Source organism: Rhinoderma darwinii, chromosome 8 (genome assembly GCF_050947455.1).
Source record: "Rhinoderma darwinii isolate aRhiDar2 chromosome 8, aRhiDar2.hap1, whole genome shotgun sequence".
Lineage (NCBI taxonomy): Eukaryota > Metazoa > Chordata > Amphibia > Anura > Rhinodermatidae > Rhinoderma > Rhinoderma darwinii.
Window position 1 is genome coordinate 2182311 of NC_134694.1, and position 24491 is coordinate 2206801.

The 24491-nt window shown below is 41.8% G+C and overlaps 1 long non-coding RNA gene across 11 annotated transcripts in view; it reads left to right on the forward strand.

The window, feature by feature from the left end:
- LOC142659011 (uncharacterized) overlaps positions 1 to 24491 on the forward strand; it is a 508111-nt gene that overhangs the window by 169830 nt on the left and 313790 nt on the right. For 2 of the 11 annotated variants that reach the window (XR_012850249.1, XR_012850243.1), the window contains one exon: positions 13746 to 13899. The exons of the other annotated variants lie outside the window; for them this stretch is intronic. This is a non-coding gene — a long non-coding RNA (uncharacterized LOC142659011). The remainder of the gene's footprint in view (positions 1 to 13745; positions 13900 to 24491) is intronic. 11 annotated transcript variants of the gene reach the window in all.

Here is a 24491-nt window from a genome sequence, read left to right on the forward strand (position 1 = left end):
TTGATTAGAGTGGGAGCATCAATGATTACTTTAGGTTCCCAGGATCTCTCCTCAGGACCAAAACCTCTCCAGCCCACAAGATAAAAGGTCTTCCCTCCAACTTTCTTGAAGTCCAGAATATCCTTGACCTCAAAGACAACTGAAGTACTGCTGGGAGCAGATGCAGAGTTAGAGGACTTGCTGTACCGGTTTGAGAACTCCAGGTCTCAGGAGATATTACGTGGAAAGAGTTGGGAATTATGAGGGTAGCAGGCAGACCTACTTTGTAGGACACTGGGTTGATCTGTTGTAAGATTTCAAAAGGACCAAGAAATGTAGGGGCAGATTTGTAGGTAGGAACCTTTAAGCGGTTATTCTTAGAGGGCAGCCAGACCTTCGTTCCGGGGGAAAATTGAGGAGGTGGCCTTCTCTTCAGATCAGCGTATATCTGCCAGATCTGAAGAAAGCTTCCGTAGTACATATTGGCTGCGGGGACTTCGGAGTAGCAGGCACAGAGCGAGGCACACGAGGGTGTTGGCTGTAAACTATGAAAAATGGGAGAAGTACCAGTGGATTCCCTTGTATGATTATTTTATTCGAATTCGGCACACGGAAGGAGTTGTACCCAATTGTCATGTTGAGCTGAAACAAAATGGCGGCGATAGTTCTCGAGCACTTGATTAATTCATTCAACTTAGCCATTGTATTGTGGGTGGTATGCAGAAGAGAAGTTCAATTTTACGTAAAAGAAGTTTACACAGCGCTCTCCAGAATTTGGATGTGAACTTGATGCCTTAATCGGAGACAATGTGCAGAGGCAAGCCGCGCAGACTATAGACATGTGGAATGAAGGGATTTGCCAACCCAGGAGCTGAGGGAATACTAGACAGAGGGATGAAATGTGCCATCTTGGAGAAACGATCCACAACGACCCAGACAGAGAGAGGAAGGTCTGTAATAAAACCCATTGCAATATGCTGCCAGGGACTATCAAGAATCGGCAGAGGTAGGAGTAGACCCGCAGGCTTGGAATGAGCAATTTTGTTTTGAGCACACTTGGTACAGGTGGAGACAAAGGCCTGGACATCCTTGTGTAGCGTGGGCCATCAATAGTAGCTTCTGACGAAATCACGGGTCTTTCGAATGCCGGAATGACCTGCCAACTTGGATTTGTCACCCCAGGAGAGAATTTTCTCCCTGCCTGCAGGAGGGATATAGGTATTATCTGGAGGAATGTCTTTGAGCTGCCGGAGTACGAACAGGAACAATGTCCAGGTGACTGTATTAACTGGTTCCCGACCACTAGCTGTGTTTTTACAGCCAGCGGTCAGGGTCCTTAAAACCTGCGCCATAGATTTTTTACGGCGCGGGTTTTAACTTGCTGCCCGAGCGATCGGGCAGCTGAATGTCGGGTCTCCGGCTGTCAGTGACTGCCGGGGGCCCTGAGGAGAAGATAGAAGCAGCTTTCGCGGCTTCTGTCTTCTCTGATCACTTGTACACAGCGCTCAATGCGCGCTGTGTATAGGAATAGAGGCAGCGGTTGCGCCGCTGTCTCTAGTGGTCCCGGTGTTCATGTGACTGGTCACATGATCGCCGGGTGCTGTTCGTGACAGACGGTCTTACTAGACCCAGCACAGCCCTATTAGTGACAATCGTCACTATGAGAGGGCTGATTTCCCTGCTGTGCAGCTCCAGTTACAGTGGAAAAACATGGTGTAAAAGAAAGAAAAATATATATATATAAGGTACCCCAAAAGTCTTTTTTGACCTTTGAGGGACAGACCATAGTAATAAAAAAATAGTAAAGTGCAAAAATTTTTGAATAATAAATACACATAAAATACCCACCCCAGAAAACGTTCCCCCACGCCAATATATTAAAATTTACAGTAGGCACTGAGGATCACAAATAAAAGGTCTATTTTAGGGTAAAACTATGTTATGTTATTACCCCAAAAAATAGCTGAAAAGTAAAAAGCTTATTTTTTTACTATTATTTTCAAACTTTAAGAATAAAAATTCTAAAATAGAAAAAAGGATGTGTATAAAAACGATAAAAAATGAAACCTGCATTGTCTACGGAAAAAACATCACAAAAATCACGTCGCTAGCCCAACAAATAAAAAAGTTATAGCCGTTTAACTAACGCGTGCTAAAAATAGCTAAACGGTGGCTGGTCCTGAACTGGTTAACCACCTGTAGCAGCTGATCCTGGGGTAATCGGAGGTCTCGCAAATCATCTTGCATCACTTGCACCGCCGTCTTTGGTTTGCCAGCGGGGTCAATGGCCTGAGCAAACTGTAACGTCCACTGGCAATGTAGACCCACTGGGCTACTCCGCCGTAACGGAGTAACTGCTGGCCAGACAAGTGAAGGACAGTCGCTGGCAGATGGTACCTTAGGGGCAGGCTGGTGCCGGATTACTGGAGTTAGGCTTGTGCTGGATAGTTGGGAGCAGGCTTGTGCTGGATTATCGGAAGCAGAACTGGTCATGGACACCGGACTCGTCACAGACACTGGACATGAATACTGGACTCGTCACGAACATTGCACTCGTCACGTATACGGGACTGAACAAACATACTGGATAGTCACGGACACAAGTTACAGGGAACTAGAGGCTGCTTAGGACCGCTGGTGTGAGCGAGACCCACGGTCACCGGCGTTACATAAAATTTTTCTAATTCTATTAGATTTGCAGGAATTTACCTGGCTATAGACTCTCTCAGCGACTCCGCAGGGTCAATGACATCGCCTGTGTTTTCTGGCACAGATGTCGAAGGGTTTTTGGCACCTTAGTGTTAGCGCAGATACATCAGCAACTTCAGCTGTGGGACCAACACTGTACTCCCTCCCTGGTGGTGGGTCCGCAGCAGCAATGTGTAAGTGTTAATTATCCCAGCAGCGCCACTGTAGGGCAAATGAAGCATTACACAGTACAAATAAAAATCATTTGACTGTCTATGTAATGCATTGATCTTATGGGTCCTCCAGAGGGACAGACGTCTTTGTAGCGTACCCTACTCTGGCTAATAGACAGGTCCTAAACAGGACAACACACTTTTTAAACTCGATTTCTTTAGGCCTCATGCCCACTTCAGTTTTTTCCTTCAGGGTGCTATCCGTTTTTGTCACTGATAGCACCCTGAACCCATTCATTTCAAGAGGGCCATGCACACTTCCGTTATTTTCACGGGTCCGTTGTTCCGTTCCGTCAAAAGTAGAGCATATCCTACTTTAGTCAGTGATTCCGTGACCGTGGGGCCTATAGAAGTCAATAGGTCCATCAAAAAACCGGAATGCACATGGAAGGCTGCCTGACGGATCCGTTGCCCTATCAACGGCATGGCGCGCCAAAGTTCAAAGACTGGGACATGTCAATACCTTCCCTTTTTTAAACGTCCGTTTGAAACGTAAATACGGAACAGACGCGGAACTGTACACAGGGAAACCACACGGATACGTGAGAAACGGCTGTGAAAATGGCGATGGAAGTGTGCACGAGGCCTTACAGGGTGTTTCAATATATATATATATCTTTTTTTATAAACCATAATACCACAATAATAAGCAAAGACAAACTGACTGACTGAATCGATGATTTTATTCTTGTAATACCATTGAATTGATTAGGAATTGGGGAGATCATATACATAACACATTCATTTTATTTCTTTTTTCTCTACCAGGTTACTGTTGACATGACATTGATTTCTTTCTTCTCTCTGCCTGTCACATGTATTAGACATATCATGTTCTGTGCAGAATAAGATCGTAAAGTGGAAAGCAAGAGATCTAGACAGCGGCGTGTTCTTGCTGCACATTGTGTCTGCACATCACGGCTTCAGATGTATAGTATCGCTGTCCTACACGCTCCGGCTTTCAGGAATCCATATATTCCATCTTTAATACAGTTCTGCTTGATAGGATTTTTTTCCCACTATATTTCCTTCTTTAATCTAACAGTAATGGCTGAACCTAGTTTTGATGTAATCTTTAGGCTATGTTCACACAGAGTATTTTGGGGGAGGAATATCTGCCTCAAAATTCAGTTTGGAACTTTGAGGCAGATATTCCTCTCCCTGCATGCCAATTATCGCGGCAATTATCGCGCCGTTTTTCGCCCGCGGCCATTCAGCGCCGCGGGCATAAAACAGCAAGGTATACGCTTTCTCCTGCCTCCCATTGAAGTCAATGGGAGGTCGGAGGCGGAAGCGCCCGAAGATAGGGCATGTCGCTTCTTTTTCCCGCGAGGCAGTTTTACTGCTCGCGGGAAAAAGACGCCGACGCCTCCCATTGAAATCAATGGGAGGCGTTCTCGGGCCGTTTCTGCCGAGTTTTGCGACGCGGTTTCCGCGTCAAAAAACTCGGCAAAATACGCCGTGTGAACATAGCCTTAAGCAGATTTTTCTTTTACAATGTAACACATACGCCATTGCTTTTTATAACTTTCTGCAAATGGTCTTACTCTGTTTATGCACAGGGTGGAATGACTAGCAGATTGCTGAGCACTCAACAACAAGCAATACTGTTATATTGAGTGTAAATCTTTTATGGCATGTCATCTCAAGCACATAGGTTTGTAGGTCAGTATGGTCCGATTTGCATTTTCCATCCCTTTGTTGGAGATTAATAGGCAGTTTATAGGTATTTTCTTATCAGCTCTGTGTAGTAAGAACTGCCTCTTGTAAAGAACACATATTCTGAGAGAAGGCCGGGTAAACCAAAGGTTTCTAAATCAGATTGTAATAGTGTTTCTACTGGTATCCAGCAGGATGCATAGTCCTCTGAACACGGTACATTTTAACTTCTCCACTCCAAGGATGGCAGAGATATGTGACTTTTTGTTGTTTTTGGCCCCATTCTGTCACTGTGTGGAGCTATTTTGTCAATATAGTTCGACCCAGCACAAATGCAAAATTCCTTCTTGATCTTTCCTTCAATTAAATCTGGCGTTTGAGAATAATAATATTTGAATATCTCTGGACACATCAAAGGAGCCAAGTAGCCAATGCAGAATAGTGAATGCAGCTCTGAAGTGTGTGTGTGTGTGTGTGTGTGTGTGTATATATAGATATAGATCACATAAACACAAAAGTTTGAACAGCACATTCCTACAAAATGAAACAAAACGTGTATGCAGGTGCAATAACGCATGGGACTGCAAATATACAGCACACAAGAAAATGTCGACAGCACACCACGATCACTTATGTCACCTAAACCGCTAAATATAAATAAATATGCATTACTGCTAAATCTACTTACAATAGGGAGGTTCTTAGCGCATATTTTTATCAAATTGTGTTTGCGTACCAGCCACGACAATGAGACCTCCATAGGTGGGGACCTACTCTGCACATAGACCCAGAACTGGGACTAAGCCTACATCTATCTGGGGATGGTAGGAACCAGCATTAAACTAATTATAATCGCCATGGGCAGAATGGGAGGAGTTCGGGATCAAAAAATGGAGGTAGTCACTATCCTCACATATATGAATCACATAAACAACACAAAAGTTTGAATAGCACATTCCAGCAAAATTAAACATAACGTGTATCCATATATGTGGGGCTATCGCCTTGTTTGTGTGTGTGTGTATATATATATATATATATATATATATATATATATATATGTTATACTCAGTATCAGCACAGGATAAGTAATGTATTGTATATACACAGTGACTCCACCAGCAGAATAGTGAGTGCAGCTCTGGAGTATTATACAGGATGTAACTCGAGATCAGTTCAGGATAAGTAATGTATGTACACAGTGACTCCACCAGCAGAATAGTGAGTGCAGCTCTGGAGTATAATACAGGATATAACTCCGGATCAGTACAGGCTAAATAATGTCATGTATGTACACAGCGACTCCACCAGCAGAATAGTGAGTGCAGCTCTGGAGTATAATACAGGATGTAACTCAGGATCAGTACAGGATAAGTAATGTATGTACACAGTGACTCCACCAGCAGAATAGTGAGTGCAGCTCTGGAGTATAATACAGGATGTAACTCAGGATCAGTACAGGATAAGTAATGTAATGTATGTACACAGTGACTCCACCAGCAGAATAGTGATTGTAGCTCTGGAGTATAATACAGGATATAACTCAGGATCAGTACAGGATAAGTAATGTATGTACACAGTGACTCCACCAGCAGAATAGTGAGTGCAGCTCTGGAATATAATACAGGATGTAACTCAGGATCAGTTCAGGATAAGTAATGTATGTACACAGTGACTCCACCAGCAGAATAGTGAGTGCAGCTCTGGAGTATAATACAGGATATAACTCAGGATCAGTACAGGATAAGTAATGTAATGTACACAGTGACTCCACCAGCAGAATAGTGAGTGCAGCTCTGGAGTATAATACAGGATGTAACTCAGGATCAGTACAGGATAAGTAATGTAATGTATGTACACAGTGATTCCACCAGCAGAATAGTGAGTGCAGCTCTGGAGTATAATACAGGATGTAACTCAGGATCAGTACAGGATAAGTAATGTAATGTATGTACACAGTGACTCCACCAGCAGAATAGTGAGTGCAGCTCTGGAGTATAATACAGGATGTAACTCAGGATCAGTACAGGATAAGTAATGTAATGTATGTACACAGTGACTCCACCAGCAGAATAGTGAGTGCAGCTGTGGAGTATAATACAGGATGTAACTCAGGATCAGTACAGGGTAAGTAATGTAATGTATGTACACAGTGACTCCACCAGCAGAATAGTGAGTGCAGCTCTGGAGTATAATACAGGATATAACTCAGGATCAGTACAGGATAAGTAATGTAATGTATGTACACAGTGACTCCACCAGCAGAATAGTGAGTGCAGCTCTGGAGTATAATACAGGATGTAACTCAGGATCAGTACAGGATAAGTAATGTAATGGATTTATAAAGTCTTCCGGTCCAATGGCTGAAAGCTACTCTCCACTTTCGCTAATGTGAGTTTTGTCTTACAATCTACAAATGGTTTTAACTAATAACAACAAAAATACAACTTAACAACAGGAAGATTCCTATTATTTCTAATTAGACATTAGACTAGTTGTTGGGTTGACATCATACAAAGGTTTATAACTTTCTTCATATACTTTGATCAACAGAAATTGTGTTCAGTAGTTTTTAGTTTCTCTGTTCTGCTCCTCTATGTGAGAACTCCCGATCTGTTTCATTTATTGATAAACCTCTAGTTAAATAACTGTTCTTATGTGATCCATTTATGACATATCCACAGGATCATCTATGTGACCCTCGCCTATACAGAAAAGGGGAGCTCCGTGACCCCCATTCGCAAATTCCCAGCGGCAGTTCTCGGCATAGAATAAATGCAGTATTCATTTGCGCCATTCGTTCTCTTTGATGCCACAAAGTCTTAATAATAGACCAAAGCAAATCTGTTTATTTTTCTGTGATCAGCATAATAAAATGGCAGGAAAATGCACTTGGATCATCTCACAGCCGGCGTCTTATCAAGAGCGACACGTCCTGCGTTCCCAGTAAATAAGCTCAGAAGAAGCTCTGGGCTGATGAAGACGTCTCAGACTCGACACCGAGCGTTGGGTTCTTGTTTTGGCATTCATAAGTGATTGATGGCCTCTATCTTTTAGTATTAAGAAGTAAATCTACTTAGACGTAGAGCAGAAAAAAAGTAGTATGTTTCTCATTTCATCTGGACTTGTCGGTGGATACTTAGAAAGTTGTCAAACCTACAAGTTTATACAGTAAAAACTTTCCTCCAGTTGTTACATAAAGAATATATAAAGTAACAGTCTTCTCAATGCAAGTGTCACTCCAGCCTATATTGAGCCCTAATGAGCCGTCTTTTTCTTGGAAGGTCGGCTGTGTGTTCTGAACTGGAAGCAGCTGTCTGATATTTCTCTGATCTCTCATGGGTCTCTCTTTTTTCTGTCTCCCAATCACTCCGAAGATCTTCTCAGTCTCTCTGGTCTCCATCTCTGTGAATTACAATAAGAGATCGCCCCCCCCCCCCTCCTCCATTCTTTATTGTGCGGAGAAGTTTGACTGAATCTCTTTCTGTAAAGTCTTTGGTATCAGAGACCAAATGTTTGTGTAAATACATGATTGAATTTGGAACAAAGTCATGAAAATGCTGAATGGCACTTAATAAATAAATATTCAATGGCAAAATAATTTATCTTCAAATATAGAGCAACATTCAAACAATTTATCCGCGCTCATTTCTTCTAAAACCATGAAAAGCTATTGCTACATTTGGTTTGCTATTTGTACTGTTTTGTGACCGCAACTTTGCAGGGTTTCCTGACATAAATGTCTCCAAGAGAGTTTTCCTTACCGGATCATCCGCGTTTACGGAACGTTGTCTGTAAATACGGTCCGTAGTGCATCCATATTTACTGATCCGCAAAAAGCAGAAGAAAACCACAAATGATGTGCAAAACTGGCAACGCGGCCATAATTACGGACGGCTACGGGTGCACATCCGTAGCCGTCTGTAATGACAGAAGCGCCCATAGTCTTTTACGGACAATTTTTCCGGAACCGACACCCATCTGTAAAAACACTGAAAGATGTCCGTAGCCCATAGAAATGAATGGGTTCGTAATTACGGATGAAAAATCTGGTCGTGTGCAGGGAGCCTTAACCTATTTTGTTATTGTGCATCCCGCGATGTGACTCTTCTTTGTATAACCGGCCACACGATAAACATGTAGAAGTGTTTCACCGTGATGGTTTATATCCTCGCCCCGTTTGTAGCCTCTCCTGTGATGTATCGCACTCAGGTCTGTTGTTCGCACTCGCACCGTGTCTCCTTTACTGCAGTAATGAAACAATATATTGTCATAACAACAAGAACAACAAAGTATTGTAATACAGAACCAAACCCGAGACATCAATTCTCCTGACCACAGATCTGCATTCTGCACAGAGGCTCCTGCAAAACACTTTTTCTTGCTACTTTAGGCTGGGAAGTTGGTCTTCGGTGAGGATATGATGGAGAATTGTCTAATAATTACCTCCATTTTCTTATTCTCAGGAGGTCCAGCAGGATTTATCTAGTGCCATCGTCAATGAATATTTAACAAGTGCAGAAAAACTAGTGTGGATTGATGAGTTTGAAATCTCCGGCAGCCCAAATGCTTGTATTAACATAGGTCATTAAGTGTCGCTGCTTCCTCGGTCGTCTTGCTGTTCTGGAATCATACATTGTAGATTACGCCGCTAAATGACTGAGATCACGTCCCTTGTTGGTAACTAATGCTGCTCCTTGTGGGTTTGATGTATGGGCCGACATGAATTCCCTTAACAGCAGATTCATATTTGCAGATACCACGTGTCTATTCATACATGAGGTTGGGGAAAGGTGTCACACATTAATAATCACAATGAGCCCCCTTCTTTTACAGAGTCATGGAACTACCCACCTTTTCTCACAATGGAAAGGCCTGGTGCCCCTCACATCCTTTCTAACCCATGTAAGAATAAAAAGGTTCCGTGACGCGAAGTACTTTGTAGCCTCATTTAGTTAGTAATATCTCCCTGTGAAGCGTGCAAAGCCCAGTGCAAGATCTATCTATCTATCTATATCTCTCTCTATCTATCTATCTATCTATCTATCTATCTATCTATCTATCTATCTATCTATCTATCTATATCTCTCTCTATCTATCTATCTATCTATCTCATATCTATCTATCTCTCTCATATCTATCTATCTATCTATATCTCTATCTATCTATCTATCTATCTATCTATCTATCTATCTATCTATCTATCTATCTATCTATCTATCTATCTATCTATCTATCTATCTATCTATCTCATATCTATCTATCCTATCTATCTATCTATCTATCTATCTATCTAATATCTATCTATCTATCTCATATCTATCTATCTATCTATCTATCTATCTATCTATCTATCTATCTATCTATCTATCTATCTATCTATCTATCTATCTATCTATCTATCTATCTATCTCATATCTATCTATCCTATCTATCTATCTATCTATCTATCTATCTATCTATCTATCTATCTATCTCTCTCTCTCTCTCTCTCTCTCTCTCTCTCTCTCTCTCTCTCTCTCTCTCTCTCTCTCTATATCTATCTATCTATCTATCTATCTATCTCATATCTATCCATCTCATATCTATCTATCTATCTATCTATCTCATATCTATCTATCTCTCATATCTATCTCATATCTATCTATCTATCTATCTCATATCTATCTATCTATCCATCTCATATCTATCCATCTCATATCTATCTATCTATCTCATATCTATCTCATATCTATCTCATATCTATCTATCTATCTATCTCTCTCTCTCTCTCTCTCTCTATCTATCTCATATCTATCTATCTATCTATCTATCTATCTATCTATCTATCTATCTATCTATCCATCTCATATCTATCCATCTCATATCTATCTATCTCATATCTATCTCATATCTATCTATCTATCTATCTATCTCATATCTATCTCATATCTATCTCATATCTATCTATCTATCTATCTCATATCTATCTCATATCTATCTATCTATCTATCTCATATCTATCTCATATCTATCTCATATCTATCTCATATCTATCTCATATCTATCTCATATCTATCTATCTATCTATCATCCATTCGTCCATATTTGTCTAGAAATCTGTCAAAAATGTCACATCTTTGTCTGCGATTTAGATTTTTTTTTTCTTTATTAGTTAATATTTATTTTGGAAAATGCTCTACCTGTTTTACGCAGCACATGGCAATGAGGATGAAAACTCCATTGATTTTGTTTTCCTCTGAATGGTATGAAATGGATGTGTCAGGATGATCGATATAAAGGCCCGTATGTTACTAGTGAAACAGTTAAACACAACACAGTCTGCACTCCGAGCTCCATTACCTTCAATATCTTGACATTTAAAGGACATTTGTTTTATTGTTTCATTCTCTCGGCTCCAGGTACAATTTTCACCCTTGAAATCATATCCTTGGTCAGCTCTTTTCTGCAAAGTGAAGCAGGAACTCATTATATTTGGCAGCTTGGGCCAATGGTCGCCGCTTTATACTTCTCCTGAAAAGTAAAACATAAATGATACAATAAGAGAGCGGTGGAAGGAATCCCGCTGTGCACCTCATTATTTCGGAGGAAATATAGAGCCATTTTACAATATTTATACAGCTGGTTATGTGAGGTTGTGACAACAGCACAATGGATGGGGACAGAGATAACCTCAGACTCCTAGAAAGTCTAATGCTGAACAATAATGTACATTTTAAAACTATATATCACGTCTAGAAACTCTGCATATACTTTACCTATCGTGTAGTGTTATATTATGTTTTAAACTCTAGTCACATCCAGAGCAGCACACTCTATTCTGCCAGCTGCCACAGACAGACCCCTTAAATGGGTTGTCCCAGAATCAGAAATTATTACCTATCCTCAGGATAGCTGATCATCTGCTGATCGCTGGGGGCTACACCGATCGTTACAACGGGGAACCAAAACCCCAGATCCCTCTCACTGCTCGACCACAGTGAGGAGGACATCGAATAGAGCGGCGGTCGAGCATGAACGCTGCCGCTTCATTCAAAGTCTATGGGAATGACGGAAACAGTCAAGTAAAGCTCTCGGCTATTTCCGTCATTCTCGTGGACACGTGATCGATCGACGCTCCATTCAAGCTCCTCCTCATTGCGGGATGTGCAGGGAGAAGGATCTGGAGGTCCAGGATCCCATTTCTCACCATTGGTGTTTGCCTTTTGGACAGGTGATCATTTTTAAATCTGAGACAACCTATCTTTTGATGTAGTGCTTACTCTTTATGTGACTGCTCTATATATAGTGCCCGATGTAAACGCTACATCCTCCACAATCCACTACAGCAGATGATACAACCTGGGAGCTAACAGGAATCCAGCAAGAGTTGGAATGCAAGTCTGGATGTGACTGAAGTTTATGACATGATGGAATAAAAGAATAAATAGTATAAGATAAAACTGTTTGACTATTTCGTTTTCATGTCATTTTTGGAATGTAATTATAGAATAGATTCCAAGGAGATTTTAGAGTTGATAAAAATGAATTGGTAAATGTAAAGCTTGAGTTTATAGGTCATTTTCATGGTGATTTTTCAGCTTCGTCACACTTTGTTGGTTCAGTTTTTACTAAACAATATCTCATTAATACATTAGACATGAGATCAGAGGCGCAGGGGCGGCTGATACAGGTCTTTGATGTGAGATGAAAGCATCCGTAGAACAACACGGATGAGGCTTTTCTGCCTTCAACACATTCAAATATTCAGTGTCGGGTGATTTTGGGGATAGCACTGGGATCTAGATGGCTCAATTACTGACATTGGGCTATTAACAATGTAGTGAGCACCAGATTGGAGACGGCCGGTCTGTTCAGACAATGCGTAGTCACCACATTCTACATATATTATTGTCGTAGGTTTCTGAGTTCTGTCCTTACAAATGCCTGCACATCCTCATTGGTTTCATGAAAAGCTGCTGGAGCTTTGAATATTGACTATTTTATTAATCACCCCCCATCTTTATTATACAATAATGCAGTAATGCCCCCGCTGCCCCATTTATATGGTGACATTCAGTAATCTCATAGCTGCTTCTTGGCACAGGCTGACTTGAATGGTGATATGTGATAAATGTTAGATTGTGGAGGAGGGGGTGAGGTATTAACTGCTGCTGGGTCAGTAATACAGGTAGGGGGGGGGTCATCTATTATCCCTCATCAGCATGACCACCGTGAGGAGGGATTTGTTTTTTTTATATGTGTAACGTGTCCAGCTGTCCCCAAGTTAACTCCATAAGAGTAGAGTTATAAGGCCCTGTTCACACAGAGTTTTTTGCAGGTAGAAAATTCTGCCTCAAAATTCCGTCTGGAATTTTGAGGCAGATTTTGGAAAGCCTGCACGCCATTTGCCACGTTTTTCGCCCGCAGTCATTGAGCGTCGCGGGCAAAAACGCAGCGAAAAAAACTCTTTCCCTACCTCCCTATGATGTCAATGGGAGTTCAGAGACGTAAACGCCCGAAGATAGGGCATGTTGCGGGATAAAAACGCCTCCACCTCCCATTGAAATCAATGAGAGGTGTTTTCGGCTGTTTTTTGGCGCATTTTCCGACACGGTTTCCGCATAAAAAAACAAAAAAAAAAACTGTCTGAACAGGGCCTAAGGCTGGTGACTGCACCGTACAGGTAATCGCTTTTCACGTTTCCGATTCTATCAATGTGGGGTCCTAAACCAGTCAGACTGTAAAGAATGAGCCTCGGGAATTGGATCCTCCTGAGTAAACTGTGCCGTGCTGCTAAGCTTTACTTTACAATACCCTTTATAAAAACCGCATCTCGCTTACTGAACTTTATTACCCATCCCGGCGCATTGCTGTCTGATTTATTTTTTTGATGTCTCTAGACTTTTTCTGTCCTGGAGCTATAGATACTGCCAATTCACAGTCCGGTCATAAATCCATCACCGTAAACAGCCGCTTGGAATACGGTAAAAATTGCTGGTGCAATATTCAGGATTGTTCAGCGCTGACAACCCACGAATTGTGTTTCCTAAAATGCAGACGGTTAAAGATCTTCTATTGTGGATTTCACGGGATATAACGGGCACAACTTATTATCCATAATTACGATTGCAGTGAATATTGTGCAAACCAAACAGCGGTGCCCGACCTTGAAATATAAAACCTGCATTTTCTGTTTACATTTAGTTGTGGCCCCTGCAGAACCTCATGTCCTTATGCCTCTGAATTCTGCACTCATCTCGCTGCGCCCCGGTGGAATTATCATTTCTGTCTGTCGGAGCGTCCGGTGACTGACAGGTGATCTACCAAATACCTGTCACCTTGTCCTGCCCTTCATCCGGTAAGGAAAACTCTCTTGGAAACCTTGGAGACATTTATGTCAGGAAACCCTGCCAAGTGCGGTCACAAAATAGTACAAATAGCAAACCAAATGTAGCAATAGTTTTAGAAGAAATTAATGTGGATAAATTGATTTGAATGTTGCTCTATATTTGCAGAGAAATGATTTTGCCATTGAATATTTATTTATTATGCGCCATTCAGCATTCTGATTAATTAGTTTAAAATTCAATCATGTATTTTTAATATTAGACTTTTGTCAGTTATAATATTATTAGTAAACATGGCGGCTGCGATCATGAGACATGAAGATGCAGCTTGTCCAGAAGAATACAATTTAGGTGAAGGGGGGGGGGGGGGTGTAGGAGTGGAGAATATGGAATAATAAGGTTTTTAGGTTTAATGCACAAGACAGTCCCAGAGCTTCAGTACGGAGCCCCACAACCCCCGTAAACTTGTCGTCCAGGCTCCGATAGACGCTGTGCACGATATTGTCCACTAGTAGCAATTCTTTATCTACATATCGTATCCGATGAAGAATGGCACAACTTGTTTCCTGTAGGATTTGTACAGTATAGGGCCCTATTCACATCGCGTTTGTGCTCTCCGCCTGGCATATACGTTTTTAAACACTAAAGTATTGAAAGGTACAGCTCGGCGTACACATGGACTATAATGGGTCAAACGTAGACCAAAATAGCATCCGTTTGGTCTGTGTTTGTCATGGTTTATGTTGGGATACTGTTTTTTGAAAGTACTGAAAAGCGTCGTCTGCTACACTATTCTCTACCTCAAAAAAACGTATACGCCACGAATCAGTTTTTTTTAGCATTGAACTCAATGGACGACATATGCAAACGTAATGTTATGCGTTTGTATCCGTTTCACACAGTAAATCTATCCGTTTTTTTTTGTTTTTTTTCTATCAGTGTTCACTTTGAAAAAGTATACTTTTTTTTAGGTAAAAAAAAGACAAACATATACCGACGTATGAGTATACTCTAAACGTACACGCGGTAAAAAAAACAGACAAACAGAAAATGGTACATGTTTGTATAAAAAAAAAACGTATAATCCCGGCGGATAGCACAAACGCGATGTGAATGGGGCCTTACATGGAAAAGTATGAAATCGGAGGCATGCGGAGGTGCTGCAGAGGACTCATGCACGTCTATCTATCCCTATTACAGAATTACACCAATCAGAGGTGCAATACGGCCATGTTTAGGAGTCCTAAATTTAAGTTTTAAGGGTGCAAATCCCATTCCCCAGATGCCTGGGCGCGCTGCATTGGAATTTCCTATAAACTCTTTTTACTGTTGGCCCCTTGAGGAGAAACTGTGTCTGTAGTGTCAACCGTAATAGTAAAATGCAATAATAACCTGGCTGTTGACTTTGTTAGAAAGGGATACACGGGATATGTACTTCGTTCTCAATTCATCTCACCCGTAGACAGGAGCGGCCTGTGCGGATGATCTCACAGGGAATGATTAGAAATAAAATTTCCACACGATGATCTTTTGCTACATTGGAGCCTTTGTGCTCTCTCTGTGTTCCCATAGTTTTCCTCTGGCATCTAACCGCACGTCAGAAACATAATTGGCTTTCCAGAAGTTTGCTCTAGTGTTTGTGTCATATGAGAAAATAACTTGCAAGCGTTTATTCACACGGTGCAGTTAGCGGCGATTATTGAACTTGCTGCTACAGAATGTTTTTTGCAGCAGGGCCTTGTACAGGTGAACGCGGACTATGGAAAGGCTTTATTGTAGTGTCGTCGTGTTTCTTGTTGTATCGGCAGTTTTTCCATTTTTAGATGCGTCGTTTCCCATGCTGTAGATTACATAACATAAGTGGAAACCTCATATCTGCACCACGTGTGCACTGAATGGGAGGTCAGATCCTCTGTGCAGTATTACTATAGTTCCCCATTCTTGGGGATGGACGTCTTCTCTGTATTACTGGGATTCAGGTAGAATTGAGTAGAGTAAACGCTGTTTGCTTATTCACCCAATGGTGCGGGAGGAAGGAGTGATTGGTTATTCTCTCAGCAGATCTGGGGCTGAGCGGGTGACAATTCTTCACTTCAAAGGGGAAGGAGTCCAGATGCCCTCTGATGATGACGTCCTTGGAAATGAAAGTGTAGCTTTATGAGCATCATTCTACATTTAACGTCTAGATACAATCTTCATAAAATATTGTAGGACTTGCAAATACCATTTTTCTTAATGGTCATGACCTTGAGTTACCTTCTTGCAGCATTCATAGTTCTGCTGGTTTCCTGTTAGCTCTCAGAATGAATAACCTCATACCTCTCTTCTGCCCCCTGCTGGTATGTCCTCTGCACAGAGCAAGCTCTTCTGTGCTGTAGTGTTTATAGGCACCGTATGGGATAAACGCCAGAATTTGCATTAAATACATGAACAGATCGGACAAGCTCTTGATCAGTTTGGACAACTCATTACAAGCTCTTTAGCTGCATGTCTCTGCCTCCTCAGTGTAGACGTCTGAAGTCATTATCCATCCATTATCCATCACGTTTTCTATTCTTGATGATCACTGTCAACCATGGCAGTTTTTGTAAGCCTCTAATAAACACCTTTGTTGTCACGATGTCATTTTCCATGGAATGCAAAAAACCCATCATGCACCGATCAGCCATAACAAAAGGGGTTTTCTTTTCATAGGATCGGTCATCCAAATAAGATCTATGGGGGTCCGACTCCCGGCATCCCCACGACCAACTGATTGAAGTGGCTGCTGTGCTCCGGTGAGTGCTGCGGCCTCTTTATTGTGTACCAGGCAGTAGTGGTTGTGCCTGATACGGCAGCTTAGGCTTCGTTCACATCTGCACCAGGGTCCCGTTCCGACGTTCCGTCTGAGCTTTCTGTCAGATCGGGACACTGACTTACCCAAACGGAAACCAAATGTTTCCATCACCATCGATTTCAATGGTGTCGGTTCCGGTGCCAATGCTTTCCGTTTGTCTCAGTTGTGCGAGGGTTCCATCGTTTTGACAGAATCAATAGCGCCCTTGACTACTATTATAAATAAAACTGAAGATCCAGCGTTGTTGCTCCAGAGGCAGTTCCGGTGCTTGTTTACATGCAAGTAACATGTGAATGCAACAGCCAATCAGATGACTCAGCGGGGCCATATGTTGTATTTCTAGCATTATGCCAGAAATATGATTCGCCACCAGAGAGCCCAGCTGAGCTCTCTGATTGGCTGTAGTGGTTACTTACATGTAAACAAGCAATAGTGCTGGTTTGCCAGGCGCAAGGATAGGCAAGTGTTGCTTTTTTGTTTTATTTCTTTCATTTGCAGCCTCTAAGAAAAAATGTCACTTCCCGGATAACCCCTTTAATGAAATCTGCAGTTCATGGGCCGATCGTTCAGCCGGAATCTTTTTATAATAATAAATGAATAGAAATAACAGATATGCTGTTAGGATAATTTGCTGTGGTTTATGAATTATTCATCCAATGATTTCCTATTCACACATCTTTCAATCTGAATCAATTTTTGGAATTCATAGCGAGGTTTTTTGAGGTGGGATTTCCTGGATAATAGATTTCTCTGCTCATTTACGTGCGGATATTGCTGGTCTAGTCAGTAGGATAACTGCTACCAGTGTTTGCTTCATATACATGGTTGCATGGCATATTATTTCCTAGTAGGACAATTTCCATTTGTCTAGCAAATGTTATGGTGCTCACCTGCTTAGATAGCTGGAAACTGCAGTCAGCTTTGCTAAACGTGTTTGGAGTATAAGGCCCTGTTCACACAGAGTTTTTTTGCCGCGGAAACTGCGGTAAAAAACGTCTGAAATCGCCGCCCATTGATTTCAATAGGAGACTAAGGCGTTTTTTCCTGCGGGCGGAAAAAAAATGCTCGCGGGAAATAGAAGTGACGTGCCTTTTCTAAGGCCGTTTCCGTCTCTTACCTCCCATTGACATCAATGGAAGACAGAGAAAGCGTTTTTCGCTGTGTTTTTTTCTGAAGGCATTTTGAGGCAGATTTTTCACCTTTTGCTAAGGCGTAAACGGGAGCCAGAAAATAAGTCGTTACCAGGTATCTGTCCAGAAAACGATAAAACCAGAGGATAAAGCAGAAGTAGGGTCAGGGACGGGCAAAGGGTCAAATACCAGGATGAAAAGTACTGGTGAATAAACAGCAGGCAGGAGAATGGGCAGACAGTCTGGGTTTTAGTAATGGTAAGCAACACGTTGAAGTTAAATCCAAGAGACGTCGCCAGACAAGCCGGGTCAGAAGCCCGGACTCCGGAAATTCCATCAGTGAACTAGGCTGACGGCTCGGCTGTCAGTGACTCCTGTGTGCTTCTAAGGATATGTTCACACAGCCTATTTTCGGCCGTTTTTCGGGCCATAAACGTCCGAAAAAAGGCAAAAAAATCAGAAGCAGAACGCCTCCAAACATCTGCCAATTGATTTCAATGGGAAAACGGCGTTCTGTTCCGTCGGAGCGTTTTTCGCTGCGTTTTTTTTTACGTTTAAAAGAACAGCTGCGAAAAAGCAGTGCAGTCCCAGGTACTCCTTGGGACGTTTTTGGAGGCGATTTTCATTGACTATAGCAAAAAGCTCCAAAAACGGTCGTAAAAAACGCTGCGAAAAACGTGAGTGGCTTCAAAAACGTCTGAAAATCAGGAGCTGTTTTCCCTTGAAACCAGCTTCTAGCGTGTGAACGTACCATAACACTGAATATAACCCTGATATCAATCAAATCTAAGGGTAGAATTTCATCTAAGTTATGTTGGCATATAGGAGCCACTGTCAGCCGAGCCGTCAGTCCAGTTCACTGATGGATTCAGCTTACAGCGGCGTTATGCAGCTTCTATGTATAGTGAATACATAGAAGCTGCAGTGCTAAAACAAAGTACATTTTTAATGTCTATTACAAAATTGTTTAAAAATGCTAAACACATTAAATACATACATAGAAAAAAAGCTACAAAGGTTTACACAGCCTTCAGGGTCCCATACACATGACTGTCATTTTCATATGTAATTACGGATGAAATTGCGGACCGATTAATTTCTGTTGGCCACGTACACCTTTCCGTATATTTACAGAAATGATCCGCAAAATATAGAACATGTCCTATTCTTGTCCGCAGTTGCGGCACGGACTCGTCCATAGAAGTCTATGGGCGCTTCCACAATTGCGGACGGGTACGAATGTGTAGCCGTCAGATCCGTATTTGCGGACAGTAAATACTATTACGGTTGCGTGCGTGAGGCCAAAGTCCTGACTATCATTGTTTAAGGAAAATGGAGGGACACTTTATAAAGAATCCTCCCGGTATGTATCATTGTGTTATAGATGAGGGCTGGAATTCAGGGGCTGTTTTGGGGTCTCTATTAATGCTGCCACCTGAAACTACAAGGTCAGGAAATTCAGCTCTGTAATTCCAGTAGGTGCAGACGTCCATCTATTCTGACTGTTCACAATCCTTCACATTATAGTGTAATGTTGTAATGCTACAGATATAGAGGCGTCCATCAAGGCTCAGGAGGAGTTTATAGATTATGGATCTTTTAGTTCAGAACATTTCTTTGACTTGATCCATAATTGTAACAATGTGATGAGGGATCTGGGAAAGTCTCCCATAAATACAGCACATCACTGACCAAGTATTAATAACCCTACACCTAGAACCTGTGTACCGCGCTGCTGGTCTCGTTTATATCCCATATGAAAACATGTCATAAGTTACCAGCTCTCCGGTCTCACGTTCACCCTTCCACTTTTAGCTGCTTTGAATGTCACGACTGTCCGTACGCTCAGGAGTCTTGTACTTTCTGCTCAGTTTTGTATTTCATTTTCCACCAACTTTTGCTCATTTCATGGTCTTCATTATCCTTTGAAAGATTATTAATGTCTAGTGAAATTTTGACAGCTAATTATCGCTAATTGGCCACAAATGACACGACTCTATATGTAGATAAAGACCGTCAGTGCCAGGCAGTATTCATGAGAGGTCCGTCTAACATAAACCAGTCTTACCTCTTACTTGGTCCAACTGATTCCCAATGAATCCAGCTATTGGGTCAGTCTTGTAAGCGTCAGAACACACATGGACCGTAAGGACACCTGGGTCCATCCTCTCTTGATTTATCTGTTAAAGCATCAATGTCAATCACAAAATACTATTACGCCTCACGCACACGACCATGTGCGCCGTCCGAGTCCCGTCAGTGATACGAGGAAAGATCGGACATGTTCTATCTTTCCTCGGATCGGAGACTCGGACCATTTTTCACTGACCCGATTCACCAGTGAATGGGTCCGTGAAGACGATCGGGGGACACTCGGATGCCTTAAAAAATGGCCCGAGTGGCACAACGGTCGTGTGCAAGAGACCGTAGACATTTGGCACAATTACCAGTGCTGCTTAGGATGCTGCACAAGTTTACTAGATCTTATCCTTGTGACTTATTCACTTTAGTAATTGAGGTTTTTGCAATGAAGATTAGAACCTCTGAGAATATAGTGGATATTTAAATGGGTGTAAGGTCGATAAAATCTCATTGTACGCAGACGATGTTCCTCTATTTATAGGGGATTTATCTCTGGTCGACCATGTAATCCGGTTATACAAAGAGTCTGGTGAGCGGGCCGGCCTTCAAATCAATTGTCAAAAATCCTGTTTGTTAAATATCTCGGCTGTGGTTAACCCCAATCAGATATCCTCCTTGTTGAGGTGTTTGAATATTTAGGCGTAAAAATTTCTAGGGACCCCACTGACTACATTACACTGAATATAATTCCTCTGTTTGCATCTTTGAGGGGAAAAGTTAAAGCATGGAATAAGTTACCATTGACCAGAGCTGCAAAAATTGTGCTGATCAAAATGTTGTTGGTTTTTACCTAAAATATTACATTATTTCTCCAATTGTCCGATTTCTATCTCTAGTGACCTATTCTGTTCTTACCCTACCGGTAACCAAAGGGGGATTTGCCCTTCCTGATTGGAGGAAGTACTTTTTAGCTTCTCAGTTCCAACAGTTCCTGGACTGGGAGGGCCCGGGGGCCAATAGATTTTTGTTCAAATTACTAGGGGATAAATTGTCTGATATATTTGAAGCTCTAGAAGTCCCTGATTTGGGATTTGGGCCAATTTATGATAACCAGCAGCGGGTCTGAATACTGTCACGGGGCAGGATGTGGACCCACTGGGCCGTACCGTGTAGCGGGATGTCATCTGACCAAACAGGTATGGTATAGAGTCTATAGTCCAGAAAAGGGTACCTGAGGCAGTGTAGACAGTCGCAAGACAGGCTCGGCTGGGACCAGGCGGAAGGTAGACGTCAGATGTGGCGCAGCAGAACAGGCGTGGAGATGAAGCACAACACGACAACCGCTCAGCACGGCAGACCAGGATGGTACAGATAGCACGGGAAACAGGACAAAGGATACAGGTATGGGAAACACTGGGAAGCTAGAAGACACTTAGGAGACCATTCGCAAGACAGACTAAGGGAAACAACAACAACAACGCTCAGGCATAGAATCAGGGGGCTGGTCCCCTCTTATAGTCCAGGGTACTCGCGGATCAAAGTTCATCACAAGTTCCGGTGCGTGCGCTGCCCCTTTAAGAGCGGGCACACTACGGGATCCGGCTGAGGTGAGTGGACGCGAACGCTGGCGCCTCCTGAGGAGGAGGCTGGGGGCAAGAGCGATTGCCGACTCGTGGCTGCGGCTGTCAGGGGGGGAACGGAGCTGACAGCCCGCAGCCATGGACATTACAAATAAAAGTTTTGAAGTCACTCCTCTATGGGACATTATTGGTGAGTTTGACGGCCTTCTGGATTTTTTGTTTTGGAAAACGCATCACATCACAAGAATCGCACATTTATTTAATAATGCACAACTAAAAACTTTTACGGTACTGCAGATACTGTACACGGTTCCTGATTACGGTCTGTTTAGATATTTTCAGATAAAACGCCTTTTTGGCCATTAAATATAAATCACAGTTCGTTCTTACACCTTTTCAATCGTTAGAATATTTAACCCCTTAGTGACCACCAATACGCCTTTTCACGGCGGCCCAGTCTAAGCCCTGCACGGGCGTCCCGTGCAGGCTGGGGCTCGGCTGTCTAATGACAGCCGTGCTTCTGCTCCAATGACCGTAATTGACCGCGGCATTTAACTTAATTACAGAGGGACGGAGCTCCCTCTCTCACCCATCAGCGGCCCGCAAATGCAATCGCGGGCTTCTAATGAGGTGCCATGACAGCCGGGGTCCTGATAAAAGCCCCCAGGTCTACCCTGGGCTTATGCCTATTAGGACGTGTCGGAGGCACGTCCTAATAGATTGCCGGTCAGATTTACACTGACAGGCAATAATGCTCTGGTATACGAAGTATACCAAAGTATTATAGCAGCGATCTAAAGATGTTACTAGTGAAGTCCCCTAGTGGAACTAAAAAAATAAGTAAGTAATGTAAAATAAAAATTATTTATAATAATTAAAGTAAAAAGTGGTTTTATTTAGTAAAAGTGTAAAAAATAAATAAAAGTACACATATGTGGTATCATCAATATGTACAATCAAAAAAGCATTTGTACTAAGGGCTGGGCACGGTTCACAACAGAGACGCCCCCCCCCCCCCATAATTTACCATATAGGTAGCTCCATATTATAAACCATACACAGAAGAAAAAAACAAGCTTATAGCCGGATTATATATAAAAAGTACAATTTATTTAATACATATGACAAACAAGGTTTTAAAATTGAACGAAAGGGCAAGACCCTAGTATAAACATAGGAGCAATTAATGACTCTTGCTAAATATTGTATACAGGTATATGGGCTATAAGTCATGTATAAACCCAAAGGGGAGAGGCTACCCTATATAATAGTCACACATCCCCCTGAGGAAGCACCTTTAGCGAAACGCGCGTTGGGGTTCATGTGTAAGAGCGAGCACTGACTACTACTTTTTCTTGCTGTTATGGGTAAGGCTGTTTGATTCAAATAGTATTTTGATGCACTAGCACTTTATTCCATCATTTTGCCCCCTTTTTTCCTGTTTTACTACTTACTGAACATATATATATGGTTCACCAACTATTATATAGGGTAGCCTCTCCCCTTTGGGTTTATACATGACTTATAGCCCATATACCTGTATACAATATTTCGCAAGAGTCATTAATTGCTCCTATGTTTATACTAGGGTCTTGCCCTTTTGTTCAATTTTAAAACCTTGTTTGTCATATGTGTTAAATAAATTGTACTTTTTATATATAATCCGGCTATAAGCTCGTTTTTTTCTTCGGTGTATGACATATATGGTATCGCCGCGACCATAATGACTCAAACAATAAAGTTAATATGTAATTTAAACCGCAAAGGGAACACAGTAAAAAAAACAATGGCGAAATTGCTATTTTTGTCCATTTCCCCCCCAAAAAAGTCATAAAAGTTAATTGATGAGTCCCATGCACCCCAAAACAGTACCAATCAAAACTATGACTCGTCCCGCACAAAGCAATCCCGAAAAATCAGTACATTGGTGGAAAAAGAAAAAAATTACAGCTCTTGGAAAGCGACGATACAAAAAGAAAAAAAAAACTAAAAACTGCATTTAGACTTTATTATACACCGACGCTGTTAAAGGTTATGGGGTTAAGGAATAACGATAATTGTCAGAAATGTGGCATGCATGAAGCGGATCTCATCCACTTGTTGTGGCGTTGTCCCGAGCTACATGTACATTGATACTGGAGTGGAGTAGTAGCATCTAATTCTGAAAGAGGTTCCAATCAAACCGATGTTATTTATTTTTGGCATCTCCGGTCTAATGAAAGACTGTGGTTGTTTCGAACTGATGAGAAAGATTTTGTTTCTGGCAAGATTGGTTATCATTTATAAATGGATCTCAAAAGATTTCCCACGGGAAGTAGAATGGCCCCATAAGGTGACTAGAGTGATGCTTGTAGAAAGATCATATTACTTGACGCTAAGTAAAGAGGAACGGGAATTTTTTTTCTAATAAGATCTGGAACAGATGGATAGTGGAACTACTGTATCCCCCGATAAGAAAAAGACCTTAGGGCTCATTCTAAAATGTGTTAGTAGCTGTTTGAGGAGTAATGTTTTGGATTTTTTTCTCTCTCCCCACGCAATATTTTCGAGGGTTTTAGAGGGTGATTGTTGATTTTCCAGCATTGATATTTGGGATAGTGTCTGTACTCCATAATATGTTGTTTATTAGACTTTCTATTGAGCCCGTTCTCTGATAAATTTATTTCCGGAAAAAGCCGAACAGACGCGAAGCGGCTGAGCGTTCACAGGAGACCTTCAGCTGCTTCGTTCTAGTGATTGGTGGGGGTCTCAGTGCTCGGATCCCCACCAATCCAAACTTCTGACGTGTCACTATGAGATGTCAGAAGTTTGTCAAACGTTTAGCTGCACTTTAACTCTGAACATTTTAACTCTGAACTGTTCCTCTAAATGAGGATTTTCACTTCATCTTTGTAATTCCAGGCAGCAGAGTTGCCCACAATGTTAATCACATCAGCACTCGCTGCCTTGTAAAAAAAAAAAAACTGCTAATTGTT